Source organism: Procambarus clarkii, unplaced genomic scaffold (assembly GCF_040958095.1).
Source record: "Procambarus clarkii isolate CNS0578487 unplaced genomic scaffold, FALCON_Pclarkii_2.0 HiC_scaffold_174, whole genome shotgun sequence".
In the NCBI taxonomy this organism is placed as follows: domain Eukaryota; kingdom Metazoa; phylum Arthropoda; class Malacostraca; order Decapoda; family Cambaridae; genus Procambarus; species Procambarus clarkii.
In genome coordinates this window covers 394,595-417,222 of record NW_027189207.1, presented here as the reverse complement: position 1 = coordinate 417,222, position 22,628 = coordinate 394,595, and the positions used below count along the sequence as shown (strand labels likewise).

General features: G+C 42.3%; 2 non-coding genes across 2 annotated transcripts; both read left to right on the top strand.

Annotated features, from left to right (window-relative positions):
* The first annotated feature begins 8,106 nt into the window (after positions 1 to 8,106).
* TRNAN-GUU (transfer RNA asparagine (anticodon GUU)) lies at positions 8,107 to 8,180 on the top strand. Its single transcript has one exon. It is a non-coding gene; the product is annotated as a tRNA-Asn (tRNA).
* A 4,347-nt stretch (positions 8,181 to 12,527) lies between these two features.
* TRNAV-CAC (transfer RNA valine (anticodon CAC)) lies at positions 12,528 to 12,600 on the top strand. Its single transcript has one exon. It is a non-coding gene; the product is annotated as a tRNA-Val (tRNA).
* Positions 12,601 to 22,628: the final 10,028 nt, after the last annotated feature.

Sequence of the window (22,628 nt, the reverse complement as noted above, 5' to 3'; positions counted from 1 at the left end):
AGTATGCTGCCCTGAGGAACACCAATGTTGATGGGTAGGGTGGGAGAAATTGAATTATTCACAGAAACATACTGGAGCCTGTCAGTAAGGTAAGATTTGAGGTATTGCAGGGAGTGACCTCTGACTCCATAATGATGTAATTTAAGAAGAAGGTTTTGGTGGTTGGCAGTGTCAAAAGCCTTACGCAGGTCCACAAATAACCCAACAGGGAACTCATTTTTATCAAGAGCTGCATGAATCAAGTTAATCATACTAATAAGTGCATTGTTAGTGCTTTTTTTGGGTCTGAAGCCATATTGGCAAGAGCTAAGTATATTGTGTTTTGCTAGATAAGAGTAAAGCTGCTTGTAGATTAGTTTTTCAAAATTTTTTGACAAGTTAGGCAGGATTGATATAGGTCTGTAGTTGTTAACATCAGTGGGATCACCACATTTGTGGACAGGGGTTACTCTCGCTTTTTTTTTTAGGATATCTGGAAAGGTTTGGAGTTCAAGTGACTTGTTGAAGAGCAATGCAATAGCAGGGGCTAAAGTTCTGGAGGTTTTTTTGTAAATTAATGTTGGTATCTCCTCAAGGGCACTAGACTTGGTTTTAAGGGAAAGGATTATCTCATTGACGTCAGTGGAATTAGTAGTCTTTAGGTACAGAGACTGTGGATAGTTACCTGTAAGATAGTCCTTAACGTCAGTATTGGAAGATGGAATATCTTTTGCAAGGGATGACCCAATGGAAGAGAAGAACCTATTGAACTCAATAGCAGAATCAGAGGCTGAAAGCTGACCATCGTTATTGGACAAGAGTGTTGGTTTGTTATTTAAAATCTTCTTTGATTCCAATATTTGTGAAATTGTGCTCCAAGTTTTTCAATGTTGCTCTTTATTTATGTAAATTTATCTTCGTAGTATTTAGTTTTGGCTCGTCTAATTATCTTAGATAGCAATAACAAGTAATTCTTTACATTAATTTCAGTGGGTGACACAGTTCATCTGCCAGTTCTTTTATAACTTGTGATGTAATTTCGTTTACACCTGGGACTTTTGAGTCGTTGGCCCAATGTACCTTCTTGTATATATAAAATAAATTTATAAATTTACGATGCTTACTGTTTGAGACATTTAATTTTGCTATATTTCGTATATGACAAGTGAAATTCAGTTCCTTGTCAATGTGAACACCAAAAATAATTTTCCAACTACTCTGCTTTCAATTTGGGTATTGTTAATTGTTAGTGTAATATGATCCATAGCAAAAAAAAAGTCATTGAGCGTTCCTCGTACAACAGGTGTTAAGGTCACTAACCAGAAGAGTCACCCCATAAATGTATCTCGTTTTCTGTCAAACAAGAATCACAGAGAATGTTGAAATTTGTCAATTACATAAACTGTGTAACTTCAGAGATATCTAAGTCAATATGTGGATTTATTCCGTGATAGCGTGACAATTATAGACCAAGTAACATAAATAAGTTAAAATACAAGCCTAAGGGACATGTGGGAGCACTGGATAAAACTGGGTTAAAATGTTTATCATAAATGTATAAAATTATCGATTATATCATTTATTTATTTATTATTTATTTATTATACAGTATATACATTGCCTGCATATTTATATATTTATTTATTTATATACAAGAAGGTACATTGGGTATTAACAGAGAACATAGAAATTGAGTTGATTTTACATTCTTGTAAAGCCACTAGCACGCATAGCGTTTCGGGCAAATCCTTAAACTAACAGAAAATTTTAGACTATTCACAGCAAAATTAACATAAAAATGTTTACAGGTACTTTACAGCTTTACTATAAAGGTACAGATAATTTTAAGTTGAATAATTACAGCAAATCGTCAAAAATGTTTACATGAACATTGCAAGAACTTTTGACTCAAAAGCAGATTAGAACAATATATACACAATAATAACAATACACAGCAATGAAAGGATTACTAGGTACATTAGGATAACATTTTAGGGTTATACATTGGTTCACTGAAGCACAGTATGAGGATCATTTCAAGGAATAATGCAGCAGGATATGTACTCAATACAACAACCATGATATCAGATGATATCTAAGATTACAATGGTAAAGCAACATGGCTTAGGCACAAATATTGGGGGATTTGGTAGCACTAGATACAATGCCAGATAAAGCACCAGGTAGAAAACTATGAAGATAAAATAAGGTAATTTTTGGTTTTATTTTTGAATAAGGCAAAAGTTTGACAGTTTTTCAATTCATTAGGGAGTGAGTTCCATAGACTGGGTCCCTTTAATTGCATAGTGTGTTTACACACATTAAGTTTGGCCCTGGGGATATCAAAGAGATATTTATGTCTGGTGTAGTGATAATGGGTTCTATTACATCTGTCCAGGGAGAGTTTCAGAACAGGGTTTACACTTAAGAACAGGGTTTTACAAATGTAATTGACACAGGAGAAAGTGTGGAGATTATGAACTTATGTTTAGCATGTTGAGGGATTTAAACAGGGGGAGCTGAGTGTTGTCTGAAAGCAGAGTTTGTTATTGTTCTGATAGCAGATTTTTGTTGGGTGATGATGGGCTTGAGGTGGTTTGCAGAGAGACCCCCTTGCACAGATACCATAATTAAGATAGGGATCATCTTTCTAAACCCACATGTGTACGCCCACGACGCTCACAGGGCGTGTGTACGCCCACGACGCTCACAGGGCGTGTGTACGCCCACGACGCTCACAGGGTGTGTGTACGCCCACGACGCTCACAGGGCGTGTGTGTACGCCCACGATGCCCACAGGGCGTGTGTACGCCCACGACGCTCACAGGGCGTGTGTACGCCCACGACGCTCACAGGGCGTGTGTACGCCCACGACGCTCACAGGGCGTGTGTACGCCCACGACGCTCACAGGGCGTGTGTGTACGCCCACGATGCCCACAGGGCGTGTGTACGCCCACGACGCTCACAGGGCGTGTGTACGCCCACGACGCTCACAGGGCGTGTGTACGCCCACGACGCTCACAGGGCGTGTGTACGCCCACGACGCTCACAGGGCGTGTGTACGCCCACGACGCTCACAGGGCGTAAGTAAGTATATCATTTAGGCTACACAGTGAATCAGCTTTAGGCAATCTTACAGATGCACTTCACAATATTAACTGGGATTCTGAATTCAATAATACCCATGATATAAATTCATTAGCTAACCTCTTCCTCTCCAAAACTCTAAGCCTCTACAACCTTCATTGTCCCCTTCTTACCAAGCAAGTAACTGACAAAAGATTAAACAATCCATGGCTCACAAGTGGCATTCTCAACTCAATCAACAAGAAACATGAATATGAAAAGAAACTTAGGATTGGCCTAGTTTCAAAGGAAGTAGTTAAAAGGTACTCATCAATGCTTACCAGTATCATAAGAGAGGCAAAACTTGCATATTATGTGAATAGATTCAATGAAGCAAAAGGCAACATGAAAAGCACTTGGAAAACAATCTCTAGTATCCTAGGAACTAAACAACACTCACATAACCAAATAAAACTCTACAAGGATGGGGATATACTGTCAACTGATTTAGAAATGGCAAATGAATTTAATAGTTTCTTTTCATCGGTTGGTGCTAATCTTGCCAGTAAAATCCCACAGACTTAGACACATATTAACACATATCTCTCAGGCAGCTATCCAAACTCTCTTCTCCTTTCACCAATCAGCCCGGCAGATGTTGTGTCCATCATACACTCTCTAAAAGCCAAGGCAGGGAACACCAGTGAAATTCCGTCCATTGTATACAAGAGAGCCTCCCATGCCCTTGCCCCACCCATAGCACTACTGTTCAACAAATCTATAGAGTGTTACACCTTCCCTGATATCCTTAAAAAAGCAAGTGTAACGCCAGTCCATAAAGGAGGCAATCCGGCGGACATAAACAATTATAGACCAATATCAAATCTACCCATTCTATCAAAAATATTTGAAAAAATTATTTACAAACAGCTCTATTCCTACCTCGTAAAATTCGATATACTCAGGCCCTGCCAGTTTGGCTTTCGGTCCCAAAAGAGCACCAACGATGCAATCATTAGTCTCCTTGCCGTAATCTACTCAGCCCTTGACAAAAATGAGTTTACGATTGGTCTCTTCATTGACCTAAGAAAAGCCTTTGATACTGTTAATCACAACTACCTCTTACTTAAACTCCAGCACTATGGAATCCGAGGCCTTACCCTTGACTACATCCGATCCTATCTTAGTGACAGACACCAATATGTAACCATCAATGATACAACTTCTTCCACTCTACCAATTACCGTTGGAGTGCCACATGGCAGTATCTTAGGACCTCTTCTATTTCTTATATATATAAACGATCTGCCTAATGTCTCTAATATTCTCAACCCTATATTGTTTGCTGACGATACTACCCTTATCTATTCAGACCTCAACCCACATACACTAAATAATGTTGTGAATAATGAATTAAAAAAAGTCCACTTATGGATGTCAACGAACAAACTAACATTAAACATCGAAAAGACTTACTACATCTTATTTGGAAGCAAATCATCAAATGCAATTCAGCTACAGATAGACAACATTAACATCAGTAATAAAAATGATGGCAAGTTTCTTGGCCTATTCCTAGACAAGAGACTCAACTTCAGCACCCACATTCAACACATAACTAAGAAAGTCTCTAAGACAGTTGGTATACTCTCCAAAATCAGATATTATGTTCCTAACTCTGCTCTCCTCTCACTATATTATGCACTAATCAACCCCTATCTTAATTATGGTATCTGTGCATGGGGATCTACCACTGCAAACCACCTTAAGCCCATCATCACACAGCAAAAATCTGCTATCAGATTTATAACTAACTCTGCTTTCAGACAACACTCAGCTCCCTTGTTTAAATCCCTAAACTTGCTAAATATTAACTCCCTCCACACATTCTCTTGTGTCAACTACATTTACAAAACCCTGTTCTTCAATGTAAACCATGCTCTGAAACTCTCCCTGGACAGATGTAATAGGACCCATTATCACCACACCAGAAATAAATATCTCTTTGATATCCCCAGGGGTCAAACTTAATCTGTGTAAACACTCTATGCAAATTAAGGGACCTAGTCTATGGAACTCACTCCCTAGTGAATTGAAAAACTGTAAAACTTTTGCCTTATTTAAAAACAAAACCAAAAAGTACCTAACTTCATCTTCTTAGTTTCCTACACTCAGCTTTAAATTTGCTCTGTACCTAGTGTTACCCAATCTCCTAATTTTTATGTAATATCAAACAACCTTATCATTGTGTTCATTGCTGTCTTCTTTTATGTGCTAACCATATGCTGTATTGTGACTACCAATTTTTGTCAACTACCGTTCAAGCTGTCATTGCAATCAATCTTATATTGTTTCTGCTGTATTGTGCCTACCAATTTGTTGTCAACTACCATTCAAGCTGTCATTGCAATCAATCTTAGCTACCTATGTGCTTTAATATACTGTATCTACAATTTTCTCTCATCTTTTTTTCATTCCATGTAACTGTTATCATTTTTTTGTCTATAAATTTTGCAAGTATTTACCTCCTTAAAATTTTCTTAGATTAAGGACCTGCCCGAAACGCTGCGCGTGCTAGTGGCTTTACAAGACTGTAATTACCATATTATGTATCCTCACATTCCCAATGTACATTCTTGTATATGCATAAATAAATAAAATAAATAAATAAGTATGGGAGCCGCCATGCCGCGTCTGGCTTGCTGTGTTAGTCCTGGGGCCCTCAACCGTTCCTGGTATGGGAGCCACCATGCCCTGTCTGGCTTGCTGTGTTAGTCCTGGGGCCCTCAACCGTTCCTGGTATGGGAGCCACCATGCCGCGTCTGGCTTGCTGTGTTAGTCCTGGGGCCCTCAACCGTTCCTGGTATGGGAGCCACCATGCCCTGTCTGGCTTGCTGTGTTAGTCCTGGGGCCCTCAACCGTTCCTGGTATGGGAGCCACCATGCCCCGTCTGGCTTGCTGTGTTAGTCCTGGGGCCCTCAACCGTTCCTGGTATGGGAGCCACCATGCCCTGTCTGGCTTGCTGTGTTAGTCCTGGGGCCCTCAACCGTTCCTGGTATGGGAGCCACCATGCCCCGTCTGGCTTGCTGTGTTAGTCCTGGGGCCCTCAACCGTTCCTGGTATGGGAGCCACCATGCCCCGTCTGGCTTGCTGTGTTAGTCCTGGGGCCCTCAACCGTTCCTGGTATGGGAGCCACCATGCCCCGTCTGGCTTGCTGTGTTAGTCCTGGGGCCCTCAACCGTTCCTGGTATGGGAGCCACCATGCCCCGTCTGGCTTGCTGTGTTAGTCCTGGGGCCCTCAACCGTTCCTGGTATGGGAGCCACCATGCCCCGTCTGGCTTGCTGTGTTAGTCCTGGGGCCCTCAACCGTTCCTGGTATGGGAGCCACCATGCCTCGTCTGGCTTGCTGTGTTAGTCCTGGGGCCCTCAACCGTTCCTGGTATGGGAGCCACCATGCCACGTCTGGCTTGCTGTGTTAGTCCTGGGGCCCTCAACCGTTCCTGGTATGGGAGCCACCATGCCACGTCTGGCTTGCTGTGTTAGTCCTGGGGCCCTCAACCGTTCCTGGTATGGGAGCCACCATGCCCCGTCTGGCTTGCTGTGTTAGTCCTGGGGCCCTCAACCGTTCCTGGTATGGGAGCCACCATGCCCCGTCTGGCTTGCTGTGTTAGTCCTGGGGCCCTCAACCGTTCCTGGTATGGGAGCCACCATGCCCCGTCTGGCTTGCTGTGTTAGTCCTGGGGCCCTCAACCGTTCCTGGTATGGGAGCCACCATGCCCCGTCTGGCTTGCTGTGTTAGTCCTGGGGCCCTCAACCGTTCCTGGTATGGGAGCCACCATGCCCCGTCTGGCTTGCTGTGTTAGTCCTGGGGCCCTCAACCGTTCCTGGTATGGGAGCCACCATGCCCCGTCTGGCTTGCTGTGTTAGTCCTGGGGCCCTCAACCGTTCCTGGTATGGGAGCCAATTTAGTTCTGAGATGCTTGTTTGTCGCTCTGTGTTGTACTTTCTCCGCAGCAGATATGTTCTGAAGCTGAGGCCTCTATGCTTGATACAGCAGTCCAAATGTGGCCGTACCAGAGATGTTTACAGTTCAATAACTTTATTTTCCTTGAAAATAAAGTTGACTTTCTTACTTGAGTTCCCAATTGTTGTGCAACTTTCAATGACTTGTCCCCGTGCATGCAGTCCCCGTGGTGCAGTGGTGAAACCCTAGCCCCAGCACTTCGCGAACAGTATAGTCTGAGTTCGTATCCTGGCCGGGGAGGATTGACTAGGTTCCAATCCTTAACTGTACACCTCTCTTCACCCAGCAGTGAAACGATCTGACGGGTCGTATTCCGGGGTTTTAATTAAGATTAATATTAATCTTAGGACCTAACTGTATTAGAATAAAGGACCTGCCCGAAACGCTATGCGTGCTAGTGGCTTTACAAGAATGTAAAAACTGGTGGACCATCCAAGTCCACCAGTAGTAGGCGTAGGTAAGTAAGTAGGCGTCCATCAGTGTCAGGAGACTATGGAGTTGCGCTCTGGTTGTCGGTCTGGAGTGGCCTCTCCAGGGCGCAAAGCCCGGGTAGGTTGATACGGGGGAGAAGCTGTCACCCATGCAGCAGGTCCCCCTCTCCACAGCACAGAACGTCTCAATTGGAAAGGCAAACGCCAATAAGACAGGTTCCAGCGCCGTCGCAGGAACTGTCAGGACGAGGTTGAAGGCAACAAGGAACTGCCCCCAGGGGGCTCCAGCTCCGGAGTTAACCTCGAAGTTGGTACAAGAAGGCACAGGGACTCCAACCCCAGAGTCTTTTTTGTTGTTGTTACTCTTTTTTGTGGGGGGAAAGGAGGAAAATTGGGGAAATAAAGGAGGAAACTTAGGAAAAATGGGGGAACCACTGACAAGCTGCCGGCTTCCCGTCTCCGTCGTGACCGCTAGACACAAGGTTACTTTAGGCATTAGGACACTATAGGAATTATCATCATCAGGAAAAGATCTCAGATAATTATCACACTTCGATATCTAAGTAGTTCCTCCTTATTACAAATTTGTTTAATACGTTCCTCGAGCCTCCGTGGCACAATTGGTTAGCGCGTTCGGCTGTTAACCGAAAGGTTGGTGGTTCGAGCCCACCCGGGGGCGATTATTTAGGCCAACTCTAGGGGTTGACCTCAGACAAGACCGACATAACTCACTTGACAGCGATGTCACACTTGGCCCCGTGATCCAGCCCGTCCTCCTCAAGTCTGCCAACGTCAACAAACTCTCGCGCGTAAGTGACGTTATCCTAACACAACAGAGAACGGCACAGTATGTCAACGTCGCGACCCATCCTCCTGTTTACACAGTAGTTGTTGTATATGCTCCATAGTACAAACGTTGACGTACTAAGTCATTACATAATAGTACTTACTGATCACTTTATAGTCTGAAGTCTTAATTATAGTCTTAATTATAGACTCTTTATAGTCGGAAGTGAAGTATATAGTACTAATTACTTTATAGTCTGGAAAAATAAAGCTAAAAAAACATATATTCCTACGTCTAGTATAGCACACATATGTATGATATTAGGCCTCAGATTGCGTGTATTAGGCCTAGGAAGGTTCAGTTAGTTAAGGTTGTCTTTGCAACATAAATATAAAATCTTTTTCCGGTTTGTCTAAATTCAATAGTTCAGATTTCTACTTTGTAATTGCGTTATACGTCGATATATTAACTTTGGTCCTCATCGTTACTATAAGTACTACCAACACAAGAGGATGGGCTGCAGTTTCACGAGCCGCTACCATTTTCTAGTACGACAATTGTTGGTCTTGTTAAGAGTATTCGTCAAAAGGCGCCGTTCTATTAGGAGGACGGGTTGAACAGCTACATACCGAGTATTGGCGGCATAACACAACAATTTAGAAAATAATATATAGTTATAAACAGCCTCCCAGTCCTTTGGAGCTCATCAACTGTTTAATATGTGTAAAGTCGCCAAAGACTGAGATAACATGTTCGTAAGTACTTGCGTAACTGACTGATGAATCACGGTCCAGACACTAAATATAATTCTTATGCTTGGAATGTTTACATGCAAGAAGAGTTGCTATAGACCTCAACAAACACGACAGATCAGCCTCCAGGGCTGAGTGGATCCCATACTTATCCTGTAGACCCCAAGTATACCTATCCTGTGAGCGTTAGTGCCTCCAATACATGTCCTGTTCATGAGTGGTAGTGAACCCATACCCATCGTGTGCAGCAGTGATCACATACCCATGCTATGATGTATGTCATACGCAGCTGGCTGTGCACAGTAGCCATGATGTGCGCATCCCATGCGCAAGATCAGTGCGTACTGGTGCGTTACTGCGCAGAAACACTGATACTTTTATTTATGAAGAAAATATTACCAATTATAATATTATAAAAGATGTATAAAATGTATCATCCAAATAATATGAGCAGCAGAGTGGCGCAGTGGAAGCGTGCTGGGCCCATAACCCAGAGGTCCGTAGATCGAAACTACGCTCTGCTACGAAATTGTTTTAATGTATTAATAATGTTTCTTCATTACAAATGTAGGTACATAGAAGTGTCTTGCTACCCCCTTCAATATAAGTAATTACAAATTACAGGTTGAGCTAGCTATATGTTACAAAATAAAGGCACAATAACGAATGTGGGAGATTTGTACCTGAATTTACCTGTCTCTGGTGTTCTCGACGGATAGTGGAAGCCATCGGCTTGTCAAAGATCCCTCTTTCCCCCATGGTTCACGAGGATTGTTTCTATTTGGATTTTGAACTGAGGTGTTATATCTTGGTATTTAACGACTTCGCTAGTTAGACAATTCCATGGGATAACCCTAGATTATAATATAGTTAATTTAATATGCACCCCATACCCGTCCTGTGGGCGGTAGTGGGAAGAGTTACAGAGGCACATAATGGGCTCAGGGACTGAACCCCACAATTAATTTAGCTGAGCAAGTTAATCTTGCTGAGAGAGTTACAAAATTCAATGCACATCATCACATCAACAATGGGCTCGAGACCGCCCACAAGTACAGTTTCTAAATTAAGCAACTGACATGTGGAGAGCCCTACAGCGAGAAACATTTGTACACTAACCAACTGTGTTACGGAGGCTACGCTCTCTAAAACCTTACAAATATTTCCTCCTGCTTCTTACCGCTCCCTCCCGCCATCGAAAGCCCTAATATCACTTCCTCCTGCTTCCTCCCGCTCTCTGAAGCTCTACTAACACTTCCTACCACTCTCTGAACCCATAAAAATACTTCCTCCTGCTCGCTCCCACTCTCTGAAACCCTATTAATATTTCCTTCTGCTACCTCCCACTTCCTCCCGCTCTCTGAAGCCTTAAAAATATTCCCTCCTGCTCTCTGAAGCCCTAATACCACCACCTCCTGTTTCCTCATGAAGCTCATACCTTACAAATACTTTCTACTGCTTCCTACCACTAGCTCCTGCTCTCTGAAGCCCTAAAATCATTTCTTCCTGCTTCCTCCCGCTCTCTGAAACCTTACAAATTATTTTTCCTGCTTCCTGCCACTCGCTCCCGCTCTCTGAAGCCCTAACAACAATTCCTTCCGCTCTCCGAATCCCTAAAAATACTTCCTCCTGTTTCATCCCGCTCTCTGAAGCCTTAAAAACACTTCCTCCTGCTTCTTGAAGCCCTAAAATCACTTTCTCCTGCTTTTTCCCGCTCGCTCCTGTTCCCTGAAGCCTTAAAAATACTTCCTACTGCTTCCTCCCACTCTCTGAAGCCCTAATAACACTTCCTCCTGCTTCCTATAACAAATGTTCTAGAGATGTGTAAATATTTAATTCAAAATGATCTGCTACCAGAAATTTTGGCCAAATATCCCCAGTTTGCTAACTGTAGGTAGTACCTAAGTGATTGTATGCTATCCACCGCTGCCCACTGGAGGGGGGGCGGTGTGCAGGACAAACATATCAGTTGTGACACTAGCTCTCCACATATGTCAGTTGCTTAATTTAGAAACCGTACTTGTGGTTAATCGCTAACCCATTTATGATGTGACGACTTATACTGAATTTTGTAACTAGCTTATCAAGATTGAAACGTGCTTAACTAAGTGAATTGTGGGGTTCAGTCCCTGAGCCAATTATGTGCCTCTGTAACCCCTTCCACTACCACCCACAAGATGGGTATGGGGTGCATAATAAGTGAACTAAACTAAACGAAATCTCTTGTAGCGAGTATAAGTTTACTCGCTACAGGTTCTCTCTACTGCTACTGCTGCATGATGTGGACCGCTGCCACCTGTCATGGAACGCTCCCAACAAACTTACTACAGCGATGATTTTCACGGCGATCATCTCTGCAGTTTCATCAACTACAGCTTGCTGCACCGCGAGCGTTACTTACTCATCTGACAGTTTAATCAGCAACTACGTCATGTGGGATCTAGAGTCTATCCTGCCGATTCTCCGTCGCTGCCAGGGCACTGCTTGTTCTACAGGGACTCCCACGAAAGCTGCTTTTTCGTCAGATTCCCTCGTTGTCCTAACTACGTGCCTACATTACCTCTTATTGTCCTGGTGCCCGAACGCATCCGCCCTGGATCTAAATGCTCCACCAGCGACCCAAGGACGCAACAATCATGCACATTCTTCTCTCCTGCTACACCGAGCTTGTCCACACACTGCCTGCATCTTTTGGTACCAGACTACATGTTCAACAGCGACCCAGGGAACAGTAGCCTCATATTTTTTGTTGTATTGCTTTTCTTTCTTTCCCTGGCAGGGGAAGTCCTGAGCGAGTAAACTTATACTCGCTCCATTATCTCATCATCTTAATGGCATAACTAATTACACAAGCTATAATCCTATCCAAATTTACAGGTAACGGTTTTTCCACCCTCCTACTTACTGTGAGGTGTAGTCACCGTATAAAAGCCAGCGATTTGAGAATAGCAAAACAGTACAATCTCCAATCAAGAATGTAGTACTCGGTGTAGGCAGTTCTAATCGACCCAAGACGCTACAGCTTCGACACAAAGCAGATAGCAGACTACGACCGCATCGAGCAACAACGCTCTCGCTCCTCGAGTTCAGACACTCGCAATTCCCAATCGAGCCGTCACGCTCTCCCACATAGAGCTCCGCGACTCCGGCCTCAGCTCTCTGCTCTGCTCTAAGCTCCGTCTGAACGTCTACGACAATGCTACCAACCTACTTCTGTAATCAAGACTACTAAATAAATATGAAACTCACTAAACACTGTGTATCTAATCTACCCAACAACGTAACATGATCGTACGTTAGACTCTCATGTTATCGTGACGTCACACACGCCGTACACATATAAAACAGGATATTCTCTCTATTTTCGTTATTAAATCTTTTATAATTTACATAATTACTCAAGCAATGTGTTTTGATCATATTATATCGCTGAAGAAAAACAATTAACCGGATTTGGTCCATATAATAACAGGTCACTATACTTCAGGTTTCCGTAGTGTAGTGGTTATCACGTGCGCCTCACACGCGCAAGGTCCCCGGTTCGATCCCGGGCGGAAACATTTGAATTTTTAAATGTTTGTTTTCATAACCCACTGAAATAAACTCAAAGTGTCCAACAACTTGGGTCGGAGGGTAGAGCGACGGTCTCGCTTCTTGCAGGTCGGCGTTCAATCCCGACCATCCAAGACGTTGGGCACCATTCCTTCCCCCCGTCCCATCCCAAATCCTTATCCTGACCCCTTCCCAGTGCTATATAGTTGTAATGGCTTGGCGCTTTCCCCCTGATAATTCCCTTCCCTTCCCTTCAAAGAGCTAAAATTAATAACAAAGTATATTGACAATATTTATTAAATCATAAAACTTATACCATTTTGTAATTTGCTAATACTACATTATACTAATTATTAATATTGAGAGTCATATAACTATGTATTGTGGAGCAGAGTGGCGCAGTGGAAGCGTGCTGGACCCATAATCCAACTAGAGGTCCGTAGATCGAAACTACGCTCTGCTACAGTCAAATTTTCTCCTACCATAAAAAAACAAAAGAGCTTTTTTTTATCTCTAATGAATTCAATCCATCCTCCTGTACATTTTGTAACTATGTAGAGCATCGTACATATAAATTAAATATTGACGTAATGGACAATTACATAGTAGAATTTGGTACTATTCACCTTATAGTCCAGAAAAAATACAGCTAAAACCAAACATATATATTCCTAGGCCTAGTATAACATGTATATTTACTGTATTTGGCCTCAGTTAGCATGTATTAGACCTTGGATGGTAAGTTAAGTTTTATGAGAAACAAATACAAAGGTTCGGGCCAACCTTGCCCGAAACGCTTTGCGTAATAGTGGCTTTAGACATTGTATGTACAAGCTCTATCTATAAATCCCACAACATGTTTATATCTCCCCTTGTATGTATGTACTTTACCTGAATAAACATTTGATTTGATTTTACAAAACCTTTGCCGGTTTATCCAAATTCAATAATACCAAATTCTACTATCCAATTATCCATTACATCAATATATGCACGATGGAGGATGGATGTGTTGCTTATAAGCACTGCTATTAATATATCATAAGCTCCTACAGAGATTACACACAGAAATCACAATAGCTGATGCATCAAATGAACAAATCCACAAGGGCCGTGACGAGGGTTCAAACCTACGTCCGAGAGGATCCCAGACGCTGCCTTAATCGACTGAGCTACGACATGGTAAAAGAATTGCAACCACAAGTTCTACTGATCTTACTTGGATCCTGGATCCTGCAACCTCTCTGAGACACAAACCACGATTTTACACAATTCCCCCCATGCACCCGAGCTCTGTCAATAAGCCGCTCTACCTCTTCGCCCTTACTTCATTTTCTAGGATCCTCTCGGACGCAGGTTCGAACCCTCGTCACGGCCCTTGTGGATTTCTCCTACATAGAAGTTAATACTGCACGGTTGTATAGGTTTGCTATTAATATAAATGCCGATATTTCTTAAAGTATTTCAATTCGGCGGACACCGACTAGGCTATGACGCTCCCCTACCCAACATGACTCATCTTGGAAAGCTGGGCGAGGCTAGTCCCACCAAGTGTCTGGTCACCAACCTCGGATAAACATTCTATTTTATAGATATAGGTTATATAAATATATAGAGGGGGGGGGGGTACCATCTTTGGTTGTGTTTATAGGACCCTCGACCTCGAAGAAGACGACATGCAGCATCCGGGGAAGCCTTGTGGGGCACCCACGTACACTCACATATTGTCTTCTCATACCACCCCTGTACTTTTTTTATTTTTCATTTTATTTTATTTAAAATTTCATTACACAAAAAGGGTTGCTACATTGGTTACATTCAAAGTATAAGACTTCTTATTACAGGTTGTAGAGTTCCTCCAATATATAGTTTTGTGTTAACTAATACTATTACATATATATTATTACCTATATCTTCTAGTCGTAGTAGTAGCAGACATTCATCATGTCTCAGGAGACTATGGAGTTGTGCTCTGGTTGTCGGTCTGGAGTGGCCACTCCAGGGCACAAAGCCAGGGTAGGTTGATACGGGGGAGAAGCTGTCAACCATGCAGCAGGTCCCCCCTCTCCACGGCGCCGAAAGTCTCCAATGGGAGGGCAAACGCCAATACGATTGGTTCCAGCGCCGTCGCAGGAACTGTGAGCTCCGGAGGTGACCTGGAAGTTGGTGAAGGGACTCATAACCCGGAGACCGCCGTGGTCGGGGCCGGAGAAGAACCACCCCAGCAAGTGCAAGAACGACCCCAGCCTCCTGAAGCAGAGCCTGGGGCTGCTAGAGCCCAAGGAGGAGGACTTCAGAGTCCCGCACCTACGGGTTCCACGCGTAGTTCAATAACTAACTGATAAACATAACTTTAATACTGATTCATTAACTAAGTTCAATAACTAATTGATAAACCTTAAAGAACTGGTGAGAACAACTGTGTACACTTCAGTTTGCTGAAATTTATTAGAGCTGTGCTGCTGATAAAATACGTTTGTGTTCGATCCCCGATGGTCCCAGTGCTTCATGGGCACCGTTACTCCACTCCGACCTCTCGCTTCTTACAAGGTCCACGTTCGATCCCCGATGGTCCAAGTGGTAGCTTTCCATTCCTTCACTTCGTCCTTATATATCCCAGATGATCTTAATATCCCTTCCAAGTGCTATATAATCATACTGGCCTAGTACTTTCACCTCATAATTACCTTACCTTACCTCGCTTCCTCAGAGACTTTTCCTTCCTGATTTTGTCTTCTCACGTCTCAGTTGTCAGTTGATGATGTATGATGAAGTGGATGAATGTATGACTGTTGAGTTCTTCATTAAGCAGGAAGAGTCGTGGCCAGACTGGGAGGTCGGACCCGGTGTTCACGCGGTCACCAGTTCCAACTCTCAGTGGCTGAAACTGTTTTTCATCTCTTTAATCCCATTTAATATATATTCATCTTTTTATAGATCTATTCCAGCACATTTTACATATCTATTTATCACATTTACATTAGTTCTTTAATCATCATGTATTTATTAATCCTTTCACATTTTTAGATACTTAATCACTTATATTTATACACTTAATCATCTTTAATAACTATTCATTTGAATATAATTATTTTTCCCCCGTTTCATTTGTTTATATAATGGTTTTATTTATCTATTTATAACTTCGTTACTTTTCCATCACCTTTTATATAACTTTTCAATCTAATACAATTTATAATTTACATATTAGCAATGAACAACGAATGAATTCTGCCCGAAACGCTTTGCGTAATAGTGGTTTTAGGCATTGTATGTACTAGCTCTATCTATAAAGCCAACAAACTTTGTAAAATCTCTTTATGTATGTACCTTTGCCTAAATAAAAATTATTATTATTATTAACAATTTATATGGTGCAAGAATACAACGTTTAACGCTTGATGGGAAAACGAGTCGAGTGTTGCATCACATTGCTAACGTCTTATGAGTGTTGCAACACAGCAATAACGTGTTGTGAGTGATGCAGCGATGCAACACAGGAATAACCTGTTGTGAGTGTTACAACACACAAATGCTATTTTGTGAGTACTGCAACACAGAACTGACGTTCTGGAAGTGTTGCACGCATAAATTATAGATTGGGAATGTTGTGTTACATCATTGCAACACAAGATTAGCGTGTTGTGAGAGTTGCACCGCACAAATAACCCGTTGTGCGTGTTGCAATTCAGGAGTGGCATGTGAGTGTTGCACCACAGAACAGAAGTGTTGTGAATAATGCAACGCAAAAATAAAATATTATGAACGCTGCAACACAGTAATAATGTGTTGTGAGTGTTGCAACGTTGTTATACAAGAATAACGTATCGTGAATGTTGCAGCGGACAGGAATAACGTGTTTTGAATGTTACGTGCAACGGATAGGAATGTTGCGTAGCAATAATGTGTTGCGAGTGTTGCGACACAGAAATAATGGGGTTTGAATGATGCAAAACAGGGATATTATGTGGTGAGTGTTGCACCATTGCAACGCAGAAATATTTCTGTGTTGCAATAATAACAACTCACTCCTGTATTGCAACGTTCACAACACGCTATTCCGTTGTTGTTGTGAAGCTCACAACATATGTGAATGTCTCAATATATGTTGTTTGTGTGCAAGTAGATTATCGTTCATAGCTCCGTTCTCATTATAGATTCCTTTTCTCAAGCATCAATAGAGAAATATAATCACTAATATAATGACTCCCGTGAGATTGTGTTAGAAATATACCAATATTTCCTCTGTACACAAAAGGAATATACAAGTCTTTACCATAAATATTACCTTAATGCCTCAACTATTGACAGAATATTACCATAATTACCGTAGCTATTAGTATAAATTGTTTGAAGTCTTCAATATAGAAAAATAACTTGAGGGACATTTTTGTTAAAAGTTTAGGGCAAGAATTGGAATCTTATGAGTTTGAACACACTATGACGTCAAGTTCCATCGATCTGTTGCTTCTTTCTTTCTGCACTTGCGGCGAACTAGAAGTAAAATAAAAATTAAACCCATAAACGCCAAATACACTGTACTTTATTTCTTCTAATCATACAGATAAAATTCCTGCTATGTGATCATTACTAGAAAATTAAATTGAAGAGTAAAAAATCAGCTATAGTTTTCGATAATATTTAACACTGATAACTAGGGTGAGTACATCTAGGTGAGCACACCTAGATGAGTACATCTAGGTGAGCACATCTAGGTGAGCACATCTAGGTGAGTACATCTAGGTGAGCACACCTAGATGAGTATATCTAGGTGAGCACATCTAGGTGAGCACATCTAGGTGAGCACATCTAGGTGAGTACATCTAGGTGAGCACATCTAGGTGAGCACATCTAGGTGAGCACATCTAGGTGAGCACATCTAGGTGAGCACATCCTAGGTGAGCACATCTAGGTGAGCACATCCTAGGTGAGCACATCTAGGTGAGTACATCTAGGTGAGCACACCTAGGTGAGTACATCTAGGTAAGCACATCTAGGTGAGCACATCTAGGTGAGCACACCTAGATGAGTACATCTAGGTGAGCACATCTAGGTAAGCACATCTAGGTGAGTACATCTAGGTGAGCACATCTAGGTGAGCACACCTAGATGAGTACATCTAGGTGAGCACATCTAGGTGAGCACATCTAGGTGAGCACACCTAGGTGAGCACATCTAGGTAAGCACATCTAGGTGAGCACATCTAGGTGAGCACATCTAGGTGAGCACATCTAGGTGAGCACATCCAGGTGAGCACATCTAGGTGAGCACATCTAGGTAAGCACATCTAGGTGAGCACATCTAGGTGAGCACATCTAGGTAAGCACATCTAGGTGAGCACATCTAGGTGAGCACATCTAGGTAAGCACATCTAGGTGAGCACATCTAGGTGAGCACATCTAGGTGAGCACATCTAGGTGAGCACATCCAGGTAAGCACATCTAGGTGAGCACATCTAGGTAAGCACATCTAGGTGAGCACATCAATGCCATTAAACAACCTGTCCCGAATTTTTATATTTATTAAGTACTAAGTGTATACCTTGATATACCTTATAGAATTCCAGAGAACAACTGTAGAGTTTCCTTCGATTAAATATATTCAGATCCTTGATGTTTATAAAATATGTTTTTGTTTGATTCTCGAAGTCGAAGTAGTTGGGCAGCGTTCCTTCACTCCGTCCTCACATCCCAGCTCATCTTAATGATCCTTCCAAGTGATGTATAAGCATACTGGCCTAGCAGGAAGGCAGGAAGCGTCGTGGTCAGACTGGGAGGTCGGACCCGGTGTTCACGCGGTCACCAGTTGGACCCGGTGTTCACGCGGTTACCAGTTGGACCCGGTGTTCACGCGGTCACCAGTTGGACCCGGTGTTCACGCGGTTACCAGTTGGACCCGGTGTTCACGCGGTCACCAGTTGGACCCGGTGTTCACGCGGTCACCAGTTGGACCCGGTGTTCACGCGGTCACCAGTTGGACCCGGTGTTCACGTGGTCACCAGTCGGACCCGGTGTTCACGCGGTCACCAGTTGGACCCGGTGTTCACGCGGTTACCAGTTGGACCCGGTGTTCACGCGGTTACCAGTTGGACCCGGTGTTCACGCGGTTACCAGTTGGACCCGGTGTTCACGCGGTCACCAGTTGGACCCGGTGTTCACGCGGTCACCAGTTGGACCCGGTGTTCACGCGGTCACCAGTTCCAACTCTATATATGACATGTTAGCTTCCGTTTTTCCATATATTACGCAGATAAAACTTTAGTTTTAATCTAAAACTTTTTTCATCTTTTTAATCAAATTTGAAAATTCAATCACGTTATATTTACGAATTCTAGTAACTTTTATATATACTATATAATTTGTAATTATTATAGCATTACGAAACAGTTAAAACTTGGGGTGAGTGTTGCACACACAGCAACAACGTGTTGTGAGTGTTGCAACACAGTAACAACGTAGTGTGAGTGTTGCAACACAGCAACAACGTGTTGTGAGTGTTGCAACACAGCAACAACGTAGTGTGAGTGTTGCAACACAGCAACAACGTAGTGTGAGTGTTGCAACACAGTAACAACGTGTTGTGAGTGTTGCAACACAGTAACAACGTGTTGTGAGTGTTGCAACACAGTAACAACGTGTTGTGAGTGTTGCAACACAGTAACAACGTGTTGTGAGTGTTGCAACACAGTAACAACGTGTTGTGAGTGTTGCAACACAGTAACAACGTGTTGTGAGTGTTGCAACACAGTAACAACGTGTTGTGAGTGTTGCAACACAGCAACAACGTAGTGTGAGTGTTGCAACACAGCAGCAACGTGTTGTGAGTGTTGCAACACAGCAACAACGTGTTGTGAGTGTTGCAACACAGCAACAACGTAGTGTGAGTGTTGCAACACAGCAACAACGTAGTGTAGGTGTTGCAACACAGCAACAACGTAGTCTGAGTGATGCAACACAGCAACAACGTAGTGTGAGTGATGCAACACAGCAACAACGTAGTGTGAGTGTTGCAACACAGCAACAACGTAGTGTGAGTGTTGCAACACAGCAACAACGTGTTGTGAGTGTTGCAACACAGCAACAACGTAGTGTGAGTGTTGCAACACAGCAACAATGTAGTGTGAGTGTTGCAACACAGCAACAACGTGTTGTGAGTGTTGCAACACAGCAACAACGTAGTGTGAGTGTTGCAACACAGCAACAACATGTTGTGAGTGTTGCAGCACAGCAACAACGTAGTGTGAGTGATGCAACACAGCAACAACATAGTGTGAGTGTTGTGTAAACAACACTCACACTATCTCAAACAAAAATTGATGCAAATATTTTCACTAACTCTTAGTGCAGGAAACGTTGAATTAATAAGGTTTTCTTGGCGAACCTTAAGCGCAGGCTATTATAGACCTTGGTCTTAGTGAATTTACAAATGTAGAAGTTGCTTGATGACTTCGTGGTATTGATAAATTCAGGAATGCCAGATGCATTGGGTGCTAGATTCTCTAGCCTAATATTATTGATTACCTAGGGAGCGCTGGATTCTCTAGCCCAATAATATCGATTACCTAGGGAGACTGATTGTGATCAATTATTACTTGTCGAGAATAATTCTAGGTCTGCAGTGGATTCAGGGGGCATAATCTGGTTAAATTAAAAGTTGTTCAATTTGTTTATAAATTTATTTATGAAATGGTTATAGAAAGGGCTGCAACTGGTCCACGTTTCAGCATCACACCCTAAACAGAAAAGGAGAAAAAAATACAGAACGTATTATGCAACGAATTTTCAACATTTTCAAAACATTTCAGGGAACACATGTGTCAACTAAAATCATTTCTATAACACTCAGATATTAAAATTAGCATATAATAAAGGATTGATGTGAGTAGTTTTATCAAAAAAGTGTTTAGTGCAATAATATAATTATTCAAAGTTACCCTTCCAAACATATGCAATATATGATGTTTATAAATTTTTATAAAATCAACAAATGGACTTTTGACTAAAATGTCTAGTATGTGGTGTAGAAGCACAAACTCTACATATAAGGTGTAATTTGCATGTAAATTGAATAATAAATGAAAGCTATGAAGTACTTTGAAGTTGTAAATTAATTACCTGAGTAAAATAAAGATCAAAGTTCGGCCACCTGTAGCTGAGCTTGACTTCGACAGATTTCGTTCATAATTGGCACCCTTGCAGATAGGCATCCATTGAGCAAGGTGTGCAAGTTTCATGCAAATCCCCTGATAACAAACGAAAAAAAAATTGAAAAAAAAAAACAAAATTACATATATATATATCCTGCACATACATATTACAATTATTACAAGAGTTTGTGCTTCTACAGCACATAGTAGACATTTTAGTTGACACATGTGTTCCCTGAGATTATTTGAGAATGTTGAAAATTCGTTGCATAATACGTTGTGTATTTTTTTTCTCCTTTTCTGTTTAGGGTGTGATGGTGAAACTTGGACCAGTTGCAGCCCTTTCTATAACCATTTCATAAATAAATTTATAAGCAAATTGAACAACTTTTAATTTAACCAGATTATGCCCCCTTCAATGGCTTGGTCGCTGTGACATGTACTCGTTTAGGTACGGACCACTGATTTTCCACTGAGAGCTATGAAACATCTCGGCGAATACTAATTGTACTACATTCAATCTGGATTTATTGCTCAGCTGGGTTTCTCATTCAGCTTGTTGCTGGAGAATTGATTTACTGCTGACTAATTTATTATTGTTGGCAGGCATAGGTTTCTTCGGGTTTAAAAGTTTACCTGTCATAACCTGTCGGGCATAACTGGCCGACCCCTCACAGTGTTCAAGAGAGAACTGGATAAGCACCTCCAAAGGATACCTGATCAACCAGGCTGTGACTCATACGTCAGGCTGCGAGCAGCCGCGTCCAACAGCCTGGTTGATCAGTCCAGCAACCAGGAGGCCTGGTCGACGACCGGGCCGCGGGGACGCCAAGCCCCGGAAGCACCTCAAGGTAACCTCAAGGTAGGTCAGTAAGTAGCCACCTGCAGATTAGAGCATATTCATGCCCAATCGTTTAACATGTCCAGTGATGAACTGGTAACAGTAGTCTGCTCCAACTAGTACATTTACATTGTTAAGGCAGTCAGACGTTAACTTGTTGTCAGCCAAATTAATTTCCCGTTCCTGCAGGAAGTGGGCTGTGTACCCGAGACCCTTAATATTTAGGTCAAACGGTATTTGATCTACAACAATGGCTTGGATAACCTTGACATGACTACCTAGACGTACAAGAGGTTGAACTACTGAGTATTCTTGGGGTCCTCGATTTATCATAAACCCTGACAGGTTTAATTTTACCTGTCTGATTGGTTGTAAATTGAGTGCCTCTGCCGCTTTCTGAGTAATGAAAGTTCTCTGGGTTTCCAAACACCTTTTTTTATGGGTTGGACACTGACGTTATTGATAGGAATTTCCTAACACAGCATGTGAAAGAAGATACTAGGGAAAGAGGAGGGGATACGCCCAGACTATTAGATCTCATTTTCACCCAGAATGTAGAAGACATCGAGCAGTTGGAACATGAAATACCACTAGGAGCTAGTGACCATTGTGTCCTAGTCTTTGACTACATGATGGAGCTTAAAATTGTGACCAAAGGACAAGAGGTCCGGGAAAGGAGACTTGATTACAGAAAAGGGGACTACAGAAGGATAAGGGACTACCTGGGAGAAGTGCAGTGGGAGAAAGAACTTAGAGGAAAAACAGTGCAAGGTATGATGAACCAAGTCATATTGAAATGCAAGGAGGCTGAAGAGAGATTTATTCCAACAATAAAGGAAAAAAGCAGGAGGGAATATAGTAACCCATGGTTTAATAGACAGTGTCAGGAAGCAAAAGTGAGAAGCAGGAGGGAGTGGAGGAAGTACAGAAGACAAAGGACAGAGGACAACAGGATTAGATGTAACAGAGCTAGGAATGATTACATTAACATAAGACGAGTGTCGGAAAGAAATTATGAGAATGATGTTGCAGTCAAAGCGAAAAAGCAA